Source organism: Nyctibius grandis, chromosome Z, assembly GCF_013368605.1.
Source record: "Nyctibius grandis isolate bNycGra1 chromosome Z, bNycGra1.pri, whole genome shotgun sequence".
NCBI lineage: Eukaryota > Metazoa > Chordata > Aves > Nyctibiiformes > Nyctibiidae > Nyctibius > Nyctibius grandis.
In genome coordinates, this window is record NC_090695.1 from 63940435 (window position 1) to 63954565 (window position 14131).

At 40.4% G+C, this 14131-nt stretch overlaps 1 protein-coding gene across 4 annotated transcripts in view; it reads left to right on the forward strand.

Moving 5' to 3' along the window:
* Positions 1–14131, forward strand: part of ROR2 (receptor tyrosine kinase like orphan receptor 2) — a 168900-nt gene that overhangs the window by 19713 nt on the left and 135056 nt on the right. Inside the window, exon 1 of one of the 4 annotated variants that reach the window (XM_068423617.1) lies at positions 2391–2457. The exons of the other annotated variants lie outside the window; for them this stretch is intronic. The gene's annotated coding sequence lies outside the window, so the exon portion shown is untranslated. Of the gene's footprint in view, positions 1–2390; positions 2458–14131 lie in introns of those variants that run through there. 4 annotated transcript variants of the gene reach the window in all.

Below are 14131 nucleotides of genomic sequence, written 5' to 3' on the forward strand. Positions count from 1 at the left end.
ACAGTGTTTGAAGTGGTGCAGTTCAGAGTGTAAGAACAAGAGGGAAAAACTGGTTCTTTACGTTCCAGTAGGTATGAGCTGTTGTAATTAATTTTGCAGATTTGGGAAACATTTGCGCCTGTATGCTGTGCGGTTTGGCCAGAATTTCCTAACTTGGATGTTTAAAATTGCTTGTTAAATTTAAGTGACTCCATTTTCAGAATTACAGAGTATCTGCAGCTTTCACTGGAAAAAGCATATGCTTCTGAAATTTTTAAGTATTTTTTATGACTTTTTCTCTCATCGTGACACATCATGTGCAAGAGGAATATTTTTGGTAAAGGAGTCTACTCTGAATAGAAGTCAGCATTCATACTCTCCAATCAGAAGGATGGCTCAGTTCCAATATAATGTTGTGACTGTGGCAAGCACATAAATTAAACACCAAATAAATTATCTTTTTTTTTTTTTTTTTTTTTTCTGGTATGTTTACAGTGTTGCTGTTTTAATACTGATTTTGCAGCTAGTTCTATGCCCAGGATTTTATGCCTGAATATTCAGACTCACTTGGAAACCTGTCTTGCTGATTCCTGGCCAATTAAGAGTTCCAAGTGCATGCAACTTAATAACCCTTGTGCTGTTTTGATTTGCCTCCCACACCATCTGGTCTACGTCTCTCTCCTGCTCTTTTTTTTTCTGTCTTAAAGGATAGTATTTTTTCAATAATTTAAACTTTTAAGCATGTCATCTGAAAATGTAGCTTGCTCTGAAATTTCCCTGTGCAATGTGTCTTTTGAGAAAGAAGGCTTTCTGTACACAGAGGAAAAAGAACATGAACAGGAACCTGTGGACAGGCTGGAATGTCAGGAATGTAGTGCACAGTAAAGATGTCTGTTTCTTCACACTGAAATATTATTTAAGCACATTTCAAAAGTAAAATTATTTCATGGCTCTGAGGTCTACTGGTTGGCTGTTTCTCCACAACACATTCAGTTATTGGAGAGTGGCAAGAGATGTTTTAGAAATCTGAAATTGCTCAGCCTTTGCTGACATGGAAGCTGAGTGCTGCAATGAAGCTTGTGGTCTATTAACTGACCTTATTTATACTTGATTTAGTGATGATAACCTTGAGTGATGCTGCGTGAGTTTAGCTCTGTTTGTCATGACGTTTGGAAAATACCGTGTGAAAAGTTTGTTCATGTTGTGTGAAGGCGCAAATACTTGACAATGTTGTTTTAAATTTTGGAGCATTGTTTGCCTGAATGACCTGCATATTTGTCCTTTAGTCTTTCTGTATGTTTTAAACCTTGCTTTAGCTGGTGTTCAGGTTATCTCTGATTTATGCCTGGTTTTTGTTGGACTGGTGTCATGTGTTATGTAAACCAGAAGGGTTGAAGGGTAGGTTGTGAGGTGATTTTGTTCTGCCCCATGCTGTGGGTGTTGCCTGGGAGTAGCTGCTGGGGAGGCAGCAGGTGAATTGCACCTACTGTGGTGGTAGGTGGCCCTGCACCCACACCAGCAAGCTGCCATGAGAAGAGAGAAGGGAGAGCCGATGTGTCCATCCCAGTTTTGGCTGTGTTAGGCTTCTGTCCTCACAGCGATTCCTCGCCACCTTCAGTCCAAATTGTACCCTTCTTTGGAAAAGTGATGGTGGTGTCTGGCTCCCGTGTGATGTGGCGTGTGGGTGGTGCACACAGCCCTGTGGCTGTCCGTGCCTGTACAGATGGCTAATTTCTCTGGTGGGGGAAGTGAGCTGTGGTGGGTTCAGGTGGCCTGTGAGGCACTGGCTCCTGCTGCCTCAAGGATTTCCCCAACCTGTTGGCCTGGTCATCCTAGCAGATGCCTCTGGGCACCCCCTTACCTCATCTTCAGGTCCGTTTCTCAACACCACGACACAAACGCTTCGGTCGTACTTGCAAGCCTTGCTCTTCTCCTCTTGGAGGAGGACACAGCTGTTTTGCACTAAGATGCCCCCCACTCCCACATTGGATATGCTGATATTCATGAGCTAAATTCTCAAGTGTGGCTTAATATTTTCTTCCCTGATAACAATTCTTGGTGCTGTACATGTTTCAAATTTAGATAGGAAGATGTATTTCCTTGCCCCACTGCTGTCCCCGTGATGACAGATAGGTGATCTTAAGGCAGAAAGTCGATGTATACATACAGTTTCCATTTTGCCTAGCAGAACTCGTCAGTCTGGTGACATTTTGACGTAGTCCCGTCTACTTCCCCTCCTCCCCCTCCTCCAGCAGCCTGGTTTCCCTCATCAAAAGCCAACTTCTAAGCTTGCCAGACTAGTGCTCCTGTCTCCTCAGTCAGCTTGTGCAAGATAAAGGCTTGGCTTCCAGTTCTGCTTCAGTGAAGTTAGTTTGTCCCAAACCACAGATCTATAGATGCCAAAAACTACACCTGAGTGTGTGCCATTGCTGTAAATTTCACTGGGACTTAGTACAAATTATTTTGCCATTTGAATAAGTAAGTATTTTATTTTACTTTTTGTATAAGTCATGAGGTTTTGGCATGTTAGTAATATTAAAAAGAATTAACCATGCATGCTTTTACATAAATCTATCCTGTAATTTTCTGAATTCTGTTTTATGTGCAGTCTCTAGTAGGTACCGTGCTTTTATCCAAAAGCAAAAAAAACCCTACATAGCTAATGGAATTTTAAAAATGCTATTTGTACTACACATTATTTCCTACCATTTTCTGCTGTACTGAGGGTGATAATTTCAGCTTGGTTGGGAAAAAATTCCTAGTAAACCTTTCCAAAAAGAGGTTTTCAAGTTGATTTGTCCTGATAGATTTCAACAACCAGTCCTTCTTTAAGAATAAGAGCACGAGTTTTTTGGTTTTGTTTTGTTCTGTTTCATTTTGAAAAGTGAGTTAGGATCTTGCTCTTTTCTCTCTTTGTTTTTTCGTCTGGTGATTTTTGTACTTTTGCTTTTCAGAACAGTGATTTGATCGACTTTTATTCCGTATGTGTGACCTTTGTAGAGAATCTAAGAGATTCTTTTCCCCTAGTTATATTAGTGTTTTGTTTCTCTCAAGTGTCTAGTAAATGTTTAACTTGAAGTGTACCTGCACAGTGTGCCTCTGTAAAATGGCATTTCAGGAGAATCTCTGTTCCAAGAGGCTTTATAGCCTCACCTTAGGTTAAATTTGACATCCCATTTTCTGTAAGTAAAAAGGGACAGTAGCCTAGTTAAGGTTATGTGTATTTTCAACAGTGTCAATTACTTTGATGCCTTTTTCTTTTGTGTTGGTGGCTTCAATGATGACCTGCTGTACATTGCAGACAAATGCATTTCAGAATTTGCCTGCTCATGCTGGTCTCCCAATGTGCATCCCAGGGTGTTTTGATTCCATGTGGGTGGGGTGAGACTGGGTATGCACTGGTCATGCGTACTCTGTTTCCTTTTGGAAAGATACTTAGTTTGGGACAGGAAAGAAGTTAAAAGATGTACATCAAGTTCTGTGCTCTGGAGACTCAGTGTGCTCACAGCCACAAGGTGTTCAGCAGAGCATTCGTTCCCCATGATGCAGAGGAGAGATCACACCTTCCTCCTGTGCATCAGCTTCCTTACAGGGGTTGGAGCATTTATGTTGCCACTGGGAGCCACATAAACATTTTAGGATCTAGCTAAAATAAAGGACTGGTTAAAATAAAGGCACATAGGATGTCCATGTTCGACTGTGGCACTGTGTTTATAATGATATGTGTGGATGGAGTTCTTGAAGCAGTGGGCCATCTTCAAGCTTGGGAAGGGAAGGGAAGTAAGTGAGCAAAGGAATTCTTGACATTGTAACCTGATTTAGTAACAGCTGTTTTTCTTGTTCCATGAAAGTCTATTAGAAAAAGCTTTATTGACCATTTTTAATGCTCCATCTTCCACCACCTTCCCCCATCCCAATTGTTGTGAAGGGATCAACGATTAAAAGGTATTTAGCAGCAGAGTTACTGTGAGGTTTTTATCACCTCCATAATCAGGTTGCTCCACTCCTAATGAATTCCCAGTTGCAATTTATGATTCCAGTGAAGCACATTACATAGCAATAGATCAAGTTACTGACCACCTTAAAGTGGAGCATTTTGAATATAAGACTCATTTTGTGAATTCTGAAGAAATTGGTTTGGTGGGGAATGCAGTACTCTGCAGAAAACAAAAGTATGTCCCTGTCATTTTTCTGTGGTGAAGCACTGACTATGGTCTCCAGGCCCTCCTGTTAGTAGTGCAGGAGATGGAAGAGTGCCCTTCTCTCTTGTTCGACAGGCCGTCATTTGAGGCTGGGAGATTTGCCAGCTAGTGACCTAGTGTATCCAGTTTCTAATTTGGGGGAAATGTTATTGAGAAGGTGGTGGCCTGACAACTCTGGCATTTCCTGGGGTTCTCAGATTACTGTGACACCATCTGATTGGTTTTTCAGGCTGAGTTTTACTTGGATTGAACTAGTTGTATTGCTTGCTCTGCTGAGAGATCACCTCTGACCTGGAGACTTTTTTTTTTTTTTTTTTTTTTTAAATATCATTACTGATGAGCTATTAGTTTTGTTGTTCATGTTTTGGGAACATGGGGGTGTTTAGGAGTAGGTGTGACAGCTCAGTAGCTTCTAAAGAAAGCCTCAGAGGAAGACATGTAGCACTGCTTGACTTTTGAGAGCTCAGCTATCAGAAGTTTATCACTTTTCTTTTACTGTTTCCGTGAGTATTATTTTGGTTTAAGTAGTACATATACTGAGCTAGATGCTTTTGAAGCATGAAGATTCCTCCATTGCCTCTTGGTTAGAACATTGTTGATGAGGTTAATGAGGCAGCACATGTGCTGATATGGTCATGAGGGAATGGAATGGATTAGTGTTTGTCTTAAGATTAGGTCTAAAGGAAGCCTGTTTTTTTTCCTGAGGATCACTTGGAAATGGAAAAAGAGAATGTAGGTAGCCATTTGTCAAGTAGACTTAATGTATGGATGTCATGGGTCTCCTCTGGGATCTTCTGAAGGTCTACCTGAACTTTCAGATGATGAGCATCACCTTGCTTTCAAAACCTTTGCACTTGAAGCTGAGCATCTCAGGGCTTGCCCCTGCATTGTATGCTGTGATGCAGTTGTGTACTGCATTTTGTACTGCAATGTCTGAGAGTCTGACTGTGCCCAGCTAGGAGGGAAATCTCTTGCCCAAAGGGTGTGTGGCAACAGCCATGTGAGGATTTCCTGTGTTACTGGATAACACTAAAGCAGCTGATAACACATGGCCCGTGGGAACTGTTTGAAAGGCATATTCAGCCTTCACCATTCAGCGACAGAAGTATAAATGGGTTTAGGGTCAAAATATAGAAAAGTTGACATGTTTTTTGTAACAAATGTGTGTGTATTTGTGTAAGTGGTGGACCACTGACAGTTTGTGAGCTTGCTACACATTTCCATATTCAATCACAGCCCAATACATTTTGCTGACATTTTGCTGATAAGTTTGACACTTCATATTCTAAAATGTTTTGTGTTTTTTTTTAAAAAAAAAACAGTCCCCATGGTGTTACTAGGCAGTGTTTGAAAATAACACTGCAATATGAATGTATTCTCCCTCTTAAAAGGAAAGGAAGCCTTGAACTGTGCAAAATCTTTGTGGCAGTCATTGCACCATACCATCTAGAATAACTAGCATTGTCATGAATTTATCATCAGGTGCATACTCATTTAAGCACAGTATGAGCTTGTTTCAGTTTTTTTATTTTAGTTGTGGTGGCTACAAAAGAAGGAAAAAGCTTGCTGTCAAAATATGGAAGCAAAGTTTTACGTTCAAGAGAGATGTTTGGAGTTGGTGGTGATTCACACTGACTGCCAGAGGCCACTCTTGGGATTTAAATATGTTACAGGGAGGACCTGCTTAGGTGCATAACCTGCTTATTGCATTACTGACTGTAGTATGAAAGGCATTTAACAGAACAGCAAAACCTTTTTTTACTTAATGTAGGTAGCTTTTCTGTGTTTTATCCATAATAACAATCTACTATGTTGTAAACTCAAGTTTCTTTTATATTTTACATTTTGATGCATTAAAAGTTTTCTTGTTCTGCTTTGAGAGTGTTTTAATCAGAATTTTTAGCGAGTTTCATGTAGTTCAGAGCAAATGTAATGGAGCTTTTATTCTTGCCTTTATTGACATTTGCTTTTGTATAAACCCTGTAGCAAAAGTTAACATAAATTGGAATAAGAAAATTATACATCTAAGTCCTTTGGCTGGTCCTACTGATTAAGGTCAAACATCAGGCTTGGAATTTTGATAATTTATCTGAACAAGAGCCATAAGGTTTCTCTTTAACCTGAGTGAAAAAATGTTATCTCTGACACAAAGCAAACAAAGTATTAAAGATTTTCCTAAACAAAAGAATTGAAGTGGGCCTTGATATGTGTATATAATTGAATGAAAAAAAAAATCCTTTTTTTCTCAGGTTCCTAAGTATTTACAGTTGTTTAACAATATTGACGATAAGATTGTTTTTATTGACTCTAAGGCAAAAAGCACTTATCATTCTTTTCATTTTCTTAACGAGAACCCATAATGTGTCAGTTACTGGTGGAAAGGCTGTGATCAAAAGAGATTTCCATTAGGCAGCAGACTAAAGTTTGGCTTGACAAATATCGAAGTTACTTTATCTATCTCGGAAAAATGTTACAAGTAATGCTGCCCATGTAAGGAATGGCCAGCCCTGTCTTCTATTCTTGTGCAGATCTTGGTTAAAAAAACAGGCTGGAGGTAATGAATGTGTCCTAGTCTGACCAGGTTGTCTGACATGCTGAGTTAACATTTCTTTGTTAGTTCAGCTAGCTACTGTGTCTAATGTGCAAATGAAGTACCGCCTTTAGAAGACACGTATGGCTGCCAGGCTGTCTAGAGGAGAACGAAGTCCTTCAGAAAGGATACTGTGCAGCTCAAAAATAGGATTTGCTCATTTCAGTCCCTGTTGCCTGTAGGGGGTTTCTGTCTCACCTGTCAACAGCTTGTGGTGTCAGTTTTACCTATCTGTTTGTTGCATTATTCATAAAATGTTCATGCTTGTTCCTGTGGCTAATGTGCGTTATCTTTTGCTGCAGTAACAACATACAGCCTTAAGCATGTTAGCCACGTGCTTTTAAGGACTTGAGACTCTGGAGCCTTGGAAAAAGGACTTAGTTTTCTCTTGTCATTCATATATTTTTTGTTGGAGAAACACAACTCAAAATACAGATGTATAGGAGACATCTAATTTATTGATTTCTACAAATTCTTAAGGGAATTATTAAATTTCTTCCCCCAGCTCTGCATCACAGGAGGAAAGTGCTGTGTAAGTGTTAGCAATGAGTAGACTCTTTGATGCCGCTTGTTTTGTAAACACAAAACTAAATCATGAGCATCGCTCCCCAGGTGGATTAAGACCTTACGAATATTTCAAATATGTGTATTTTAAAAATTATTGTTATGCAGAAATAGAACTAGGATGCATTGTTTCTGAAAATCAGAACCATAAAGACGTTCTGGTGTAGAGAAAGAAAGGATTAACAGCACATTTTATATTCATGTCTGGGAGCGTCTATTGCATTTTACAATGTTCTGTAAAACTCTTCAGACCCAAGCAACCCTGCAACCAGTTCTTTTCTTCTTGAGCTGCCAGCATGTGACTTGCTGAAGGTGTGGGTTGTTTAGGTGCTCCAAACTGGAGTGCTTTTGTGGAATAATGCCCAGGATCATGTTGTTCCTATACAAGTTCATAAAGAAGGCATAAGCTTAATTCCTTTGTGATTGGTTTTGTTTTGTTTTGTTTTTCTGCTGCTGCTCCTGCCACAAAACAATTGTCTCAGGCTCTTCTGACTTCGATCAGGTATTTTCAAAATCCCTTCCTTCAAGTCTTCCTCTGATTCTTCTAGCTACTGTGATGTCTGTTTACCAACATGACTGTGTCTAAACTGAGTATGAAATGGCACAATATGATTAAATTAGAACTAGTGGATGCTGTCTCTCCTGTAGTGGAACAGCTTTCCGGAAGGGAGATGACTGAAGGAGACATTTCTGTTACTTATGAGAATTGTGTATCCAAAACAGATGTATAGTCAATATTCTCCTCAAGAAGAGAGAGCTGTAACATGAAGTTAGTTTCATCTTTAGGGTTTCAGCGTGGTGGATGAAAAACAGAGCCCCAAAATTGCACATAATTTAATATGTTGCTAAGGCTACTGGCACTTCATCTAAAGTAAGAGGCAGTGTAACTCTTTTTAACGGATTTTGGATCAAACCCATTGGCCTAGGAAAGCTATATATAGTGTTAAGTATTCCTACTCTCTGAAATGGTGATTTTTTTTTTTTTTTTTTGGTGGCAGAAGGCTTGCTCTGTGAAAGGATGTGTCTCTGCACGTTATTATTAGCAAAATATCTTTTGCTTTGCCAGTGGTGTGGTACTGGAAAGTTATCTCTCTGTTCTCTACCATCATACTGGTGGTGTTGGGCAGAGTTCCCAAAAGGTGATAGTTATAGCAGAAGTAATATTTAGACTTGATGTTTTTACCTATTTATTTTGTAATAATTTTGGTTAAATACCACATGAGAGTTGATGAGCCTGAAGAATAATTGATCCTGGAACATACTCTCAAGTTTAGGTCTTTTAAAAAAACATGAAGATTTCAATAACAGGCTATGGCAATTGATGAGGCAAACCAAAGCGTAGTTTTTGCAGCTGGTTTGGCCAAAATTCAGATTGAATGAGAGCAGTATTTGTGAACTAAACCAGAATTCTGCTTGTGCATCAATTATTCAACCTCTAATTTAACCCTTACAGAAGCCTGGAGTCTTGCTTTGTAGTGGAAGGTATGTTTTGAAATGAAGTATATTACCCAAAGGAAAAGAGAGGTTATGGAGAGAAATGATGTGTAGTAGAGCACAACTGTGTTTGCTGGGGCTGGGCCAAGTAAAAAGTTAGACGCATGTCAGGACTGATTAAAGAATTCCATATTGTAAGAGTATGGTATTTTAGGATGATAATGGAAGGATGGGAAAATCGTGAAAAGAATGCAGGTTTGGACAGAGCATTGTTTTGTTTTAATCAATTCTAAGTCTAAAGAAAAATAGAATTCAAGAGGGATTAAAATAACATTTTTTAAAAAAAAATATGCTTTCAAGCTAGTATAATTTAAACTCAAACTATCTTAAAATAATATGGTGTACTATTTCTTTGCCTCTTATATGAAGATAACATGGTAGTGGAGATGATGGGGATGGGTGGGGGAAATCTGGGGACCATCTGAAAGTAAGTGTTACATTTTTGTAATTATACGTTCTCAGTAATAATCACAGACTTTAATATTTCTGTATGTAAAATGAAAGCAGCTGTCGGAAATAAATCTCTCTTTAAAAGGAGTCATGAGTAACAATATTCAAAACATACTTTTCCTAGGAAAATTAGAGCTAGCACTGACCTGTGATTACAATAGACGTGTTACCTCTGATTTGACATCTGCATTCAATTCCTTAACCATCCTGGAGATTTTTTCCCAGAACATTTGTCCTTCTTTTAAAATTTGTTCCTTAAATACAGGTAATGGCTAACTTAAAAAAACAAACAGACAAACAAAAACCAAAACACAAAAAGCCCACAAAAAATTAAAGCATTTTTATTCACCACAAATAAAAAGGCCACATTTGGTGGCAGTCATTCAGAAGGGTTGCAGCAAAACTCTACCCTAAGTCCAGAATCAGATCTTTAAGTCTCTACAGGTCTTTTTTGCCAAATAGGGAAGCATAGTTAAAAGATGTAAGAAAAGCACGTATTTCTCAGTAAATAAGAATACTATGGAAAACAGCAAAACAGCAAAAAAAAAAAAAGATCAGTAGCTCTTAAATGTGTTTTGAATGTTATCTTGGCTAAGATAGCCAGTGTACTCGGTTCTGTCAAGTTTTGTGCTTGCAGAAGTTAGTCATATATTCATGTCAGCCTGTGTCATTTTTCCTCCTATTTTTGTGCGCTTTGAAGACTGTTTGCTCTGTGTCTGTGCCTCTGTAGCAGAACAGCTTCTTGGTTTCACTCATTTGCTGCATACTGGATTTTCCTTCCAGAAGTTGCTCAGTGAATCCAAGATCCAAATGCAACTTTATGTTCGCAATCACTTGGAAAACAAAGTTTTCCAAATACAACCCATTCATGTTGCTTCTCCCTGGAAGTTTGCAGGTTTCATGGTGTTAGTAAAGCAAGGGATAAGACAGGATTTTACTTCCCTAGCTGTATAAATGCATGTTTATTCATTTTAGGAGGGAGGGAGTCATGTCACAGGATCACAGTGTCAGTCATTTTGAGCTCTGTACGTACGTTGCCACGTTGAGAGAAGATGCTGTGAGTTTCAGAAGCTGTTGCTGACAGCTGTGCACCAGGCACAGTTACTGCTCACTGGTGCTGTGGGGCCAAAAGCTTTTGTTCTCTTCTTGTGTATAGTGATTACAGCATTTCCAAGAACGGCAACTGCTGCTGGGGGAGAACTGCTCACACGTTCTCGCTGCAGATACCTTTTAGGCTCCTCAGATACCTTTTTTTCAGCTTATTTGTCAAGCAATGCCACTGAATACAGAGTTTTTAGTTGCTTTCTGAGTCGCTCATTTAACGGACCAAATGAACAAGGCAGACAGACGCGCTGCGGTGCTGTTGCTACAGCTCACCATGGGAAGTGAGTTACAGGTCCAGCCAAAAAGTACAGCCTGGAAGGTCGCTGTATGCTGGGTGCTGGACCTGGAGGAGGCCAGCTTGGGGCTCCGCTCCCGCTCAGGTCAATGGTGCAGCTTCCTGTTGGCTCTGCTGAGGACTGGGCCAGGTCCCTGTTTGCAGGGGGGGCTCAAAATCTCCCTCTGTCTGAAGCCTGCAGTGAGCAGTATTGAAAGTTTTCTTAAAAACCTGTTCTACGCCAAATATTAGAGGGAGCAAAGCGATGGGAAGACAATTCCAGGAGCAGTTGTGCTTTATTTCAATAACAACCTTTAATGTAAAATTAAAAACAAGTCTGCAGGGGCTGCAACGCTGTTAACATTATTTCTTAGACCTGCTTGAATGTCATAGTCCTTATTTCTCCAATAAACAATTTCACATATCATTTTTAAATTAGCGTGTCTACTTTTGTGATTTTGAAAGCCTTCAATGAACTTTCCATCATACACTTACATCCTGCGTTCTGCTTTGAAATGTTCCTTTGGCAGGATTTTAAATACAACAGGAAATGGAGTTAGAAAGTGCATTCCTGGAAAACTCTATTAGAGTTTGCAGGCTATTTGAGAAAGTTAACTGGGCCCAGGAAAATGGATTTTTAAACCTCCTGCTACTTGCATGCAATTACCAGTATCAACTGAAAAGTGAACAAGTCAGTATTCTTGGGATATAGGAGCTGAAGTCTGATCTGGAGACTTGATAGTATGGAAGTGTTTTTAATTTTGTGTCTTTGTTTTAAATGCTGTCTGAGGTGGAGGTAAAAATGTACTTACAATCTTTTATGTGTATAATATTTTTAAAATAATGTTGAAAACCTTTCTTTAAACTGAAAGCCTATGAACTCACAAAAATCATGATATAAAAATCATGATATATTAAGATCTTTATAAAACGAAACTACCAGCCTGATTTTGAACACATTTTTAGGAAAACAACATGTTGTTTCTTTCATACAGTCTTTGCTTGCACAAGAATTTTATTTTCGGTGATGTGAGACTAGTTAGATGTTTTAATTTTAAGTACTTGTCAAAAATTGCTTATTTTCATGAAGTTACAGAATCACAGAATCACAGAATCATAGAATGTTAGGGATTGGAAGGGACCTCGAAAGATCATCTAGTCCAATCCCCCTGCCAGAGCAGGATTGCCTAGACCGTATCACACAGGAACGCGTCCAGGCGGGTTTTGAATGTCTCCAGAGAAGGAGACTCCACAACCTCTCTGGGCAGCCTGTTCCAGTGTTCGGTCACCCTCACCGTAAAGAAGTTTTTCCTCAAATTTAAGTGGAACCTCCTGTGTTCCAGCTTACACCCATTGCCCCTTGTCTTGTCAAGGGATGTCACTGAGAAGAGCCTGGCTCCATCCTCATGACACTTGCCCTTTACATATTTAAAAACATTAATGAGGTCACCCCTCAGTCTCCTCCAAGCTAAAGAGACCCAGCTCCCTCAGCCTCTCCTCATAAGGGAGATGTTCCACTCCCTTAATCATCTTCGTGGCTCTGCGCTGGACTCTCTCTAGCAGTTCCGTGTCCTTCTTGAACTGAGGGGCCCAGAACTGGACACAATATTCCAGATGCGGCCTCACCAGGGCAGAGTAGAGGGGGAGGAGAACCTCTCTTGACCTGCTAACCACACCCCTTCTAATACACCCCAGGATGCCATTGGCCTTCTTGGCCACAAGGGCACACTGCTGGCTCATGGTCATCCTGCGGTCCACTAGGACCCCCAGGTCCCTTTCCCCTACGCTGCTCTCCAACAGGTCTGTCCCCAACTTGTACTGGTACATGGGGTTGTTCTTGCCCAGATGCAGGACTCTACACTTGCCCTTGTTGTATTTCATTAAATTTCTCCCCGCCCAACTCTCCAGCCTGTCCAGGTCTCTCTGAATGGCTGCGCAGCCTTCCGTTGTGTCAGCCACTCCTCCCAGTTTTGTGTCATCAGCGAACTTGCTGACAGTGCACTCTAATCCCTCATCCAAGTCATTAATGAATATATTGAATAGAACTGGTCCCAGTACCGACCCTTGAGGGACTCCGCTAGACACAGACCTCCAACTGAACTCTGTCCCATTGACCACCACTCTCTGGCTTCTTTCCTTCAGCCAGTTCACAATCCACCTCACTACCCGATCATCTAGACCACACTTCCCCAGTTTAGCTGCGAGGATGCTGTGGGAGACCGTGTCAAACGCTTTACTGAAATCGAGATAGACCACATCCACAGCTTTACCATCATCGATCCACCGGGTTATGTCCTCATAAAAGGCTATCAAGTTGGTTGAGCATGACTTCCCGTTGGTGAAGCCATGCTGAGTGCCCCTAATGATCCCCCTATCCTTGATGTGCCTAGAGACAGCATCAAGAACAAGTTACTCCATCACCTTTCCAGGGATGGAGGTGAGGCTGACTGGTCTATAGTTACCCGGCTTCTCCGTCTTGCCCTTTTTGAAGACTGGAGTGACATTCGCTTTCCTCCAGTCCTCAGGCAGCTCTCCTGTTGCCCATGACTTAGCAAAGATGATGGAGAGTGGCCTAGCAATGACTTCCGCCAGCTCCCTCAGCACCCGCGGGTGCATCCCATCAGGGCCCATGGATTTATGGACGTCCAGATTGTTTAATTGGTCCCTGACCCAGCCCTCATCTACCAAGACAGATTCCTCCTCTATCCTGACTTCTTCTGGGGCCTTAGGGGTCCGGGGCTCCTCAGGACAGCCTCCAGCAGTATAGACAGAGGCAAAGAAGGCATTCAGTAACTCCGCCTTCTTTTTATCCTCTGTCTCCAGGGCCCCCACCTCATTCATCAGTGGGCCTACATTGCCTCTAGTGTTGGTTTTACCTGCAATGTATTTGAAGAAGCCCTTTCTGTTGTCCTTGACCTCTCTTGCAAGGTTTAATTCCAAGGAGGCCTTAGCTTTCCTAATTCTATCTTCTTTTTTTTTTTTAAAGTAGAAATTCTGTCATTGTAAAAGCTTCAATAAGGTTTTGCCCAGAGAGAGTATTTGCAGTTTTGGAATATTTTTATTTTCCTTCATTTTGCAGATTCTAGTTTTAAAAATATCAAACCGTTTTCTTCTAACCGTGTGTACCTATCACATTTTCCTGCGTACACATGGAAGATCGTAAGCACATTTTTACCTCCACAGTGTTCATATTCAGGAAGACATGCCACCATGATAAAAATATAGTGCAGTGTATAATAAAATACTTATAATCATATTGAACTGACCATAAAAAAAATTGATTGGAAGATTAAAAAGAGTTTTAAAAGGTTCTAAGACCAAAACATCACATGGTAAAGATGGGTATTACAATACTTTCAGGGAAAAGAAAATACACAGACAAGTGAAAAAAAAAAAACCAAAACCCATCATATGGTAGAAAAATACAATGCCGTTCAAAAAAAAAGAAAGGTTAAACTCAGTGACACACCTACA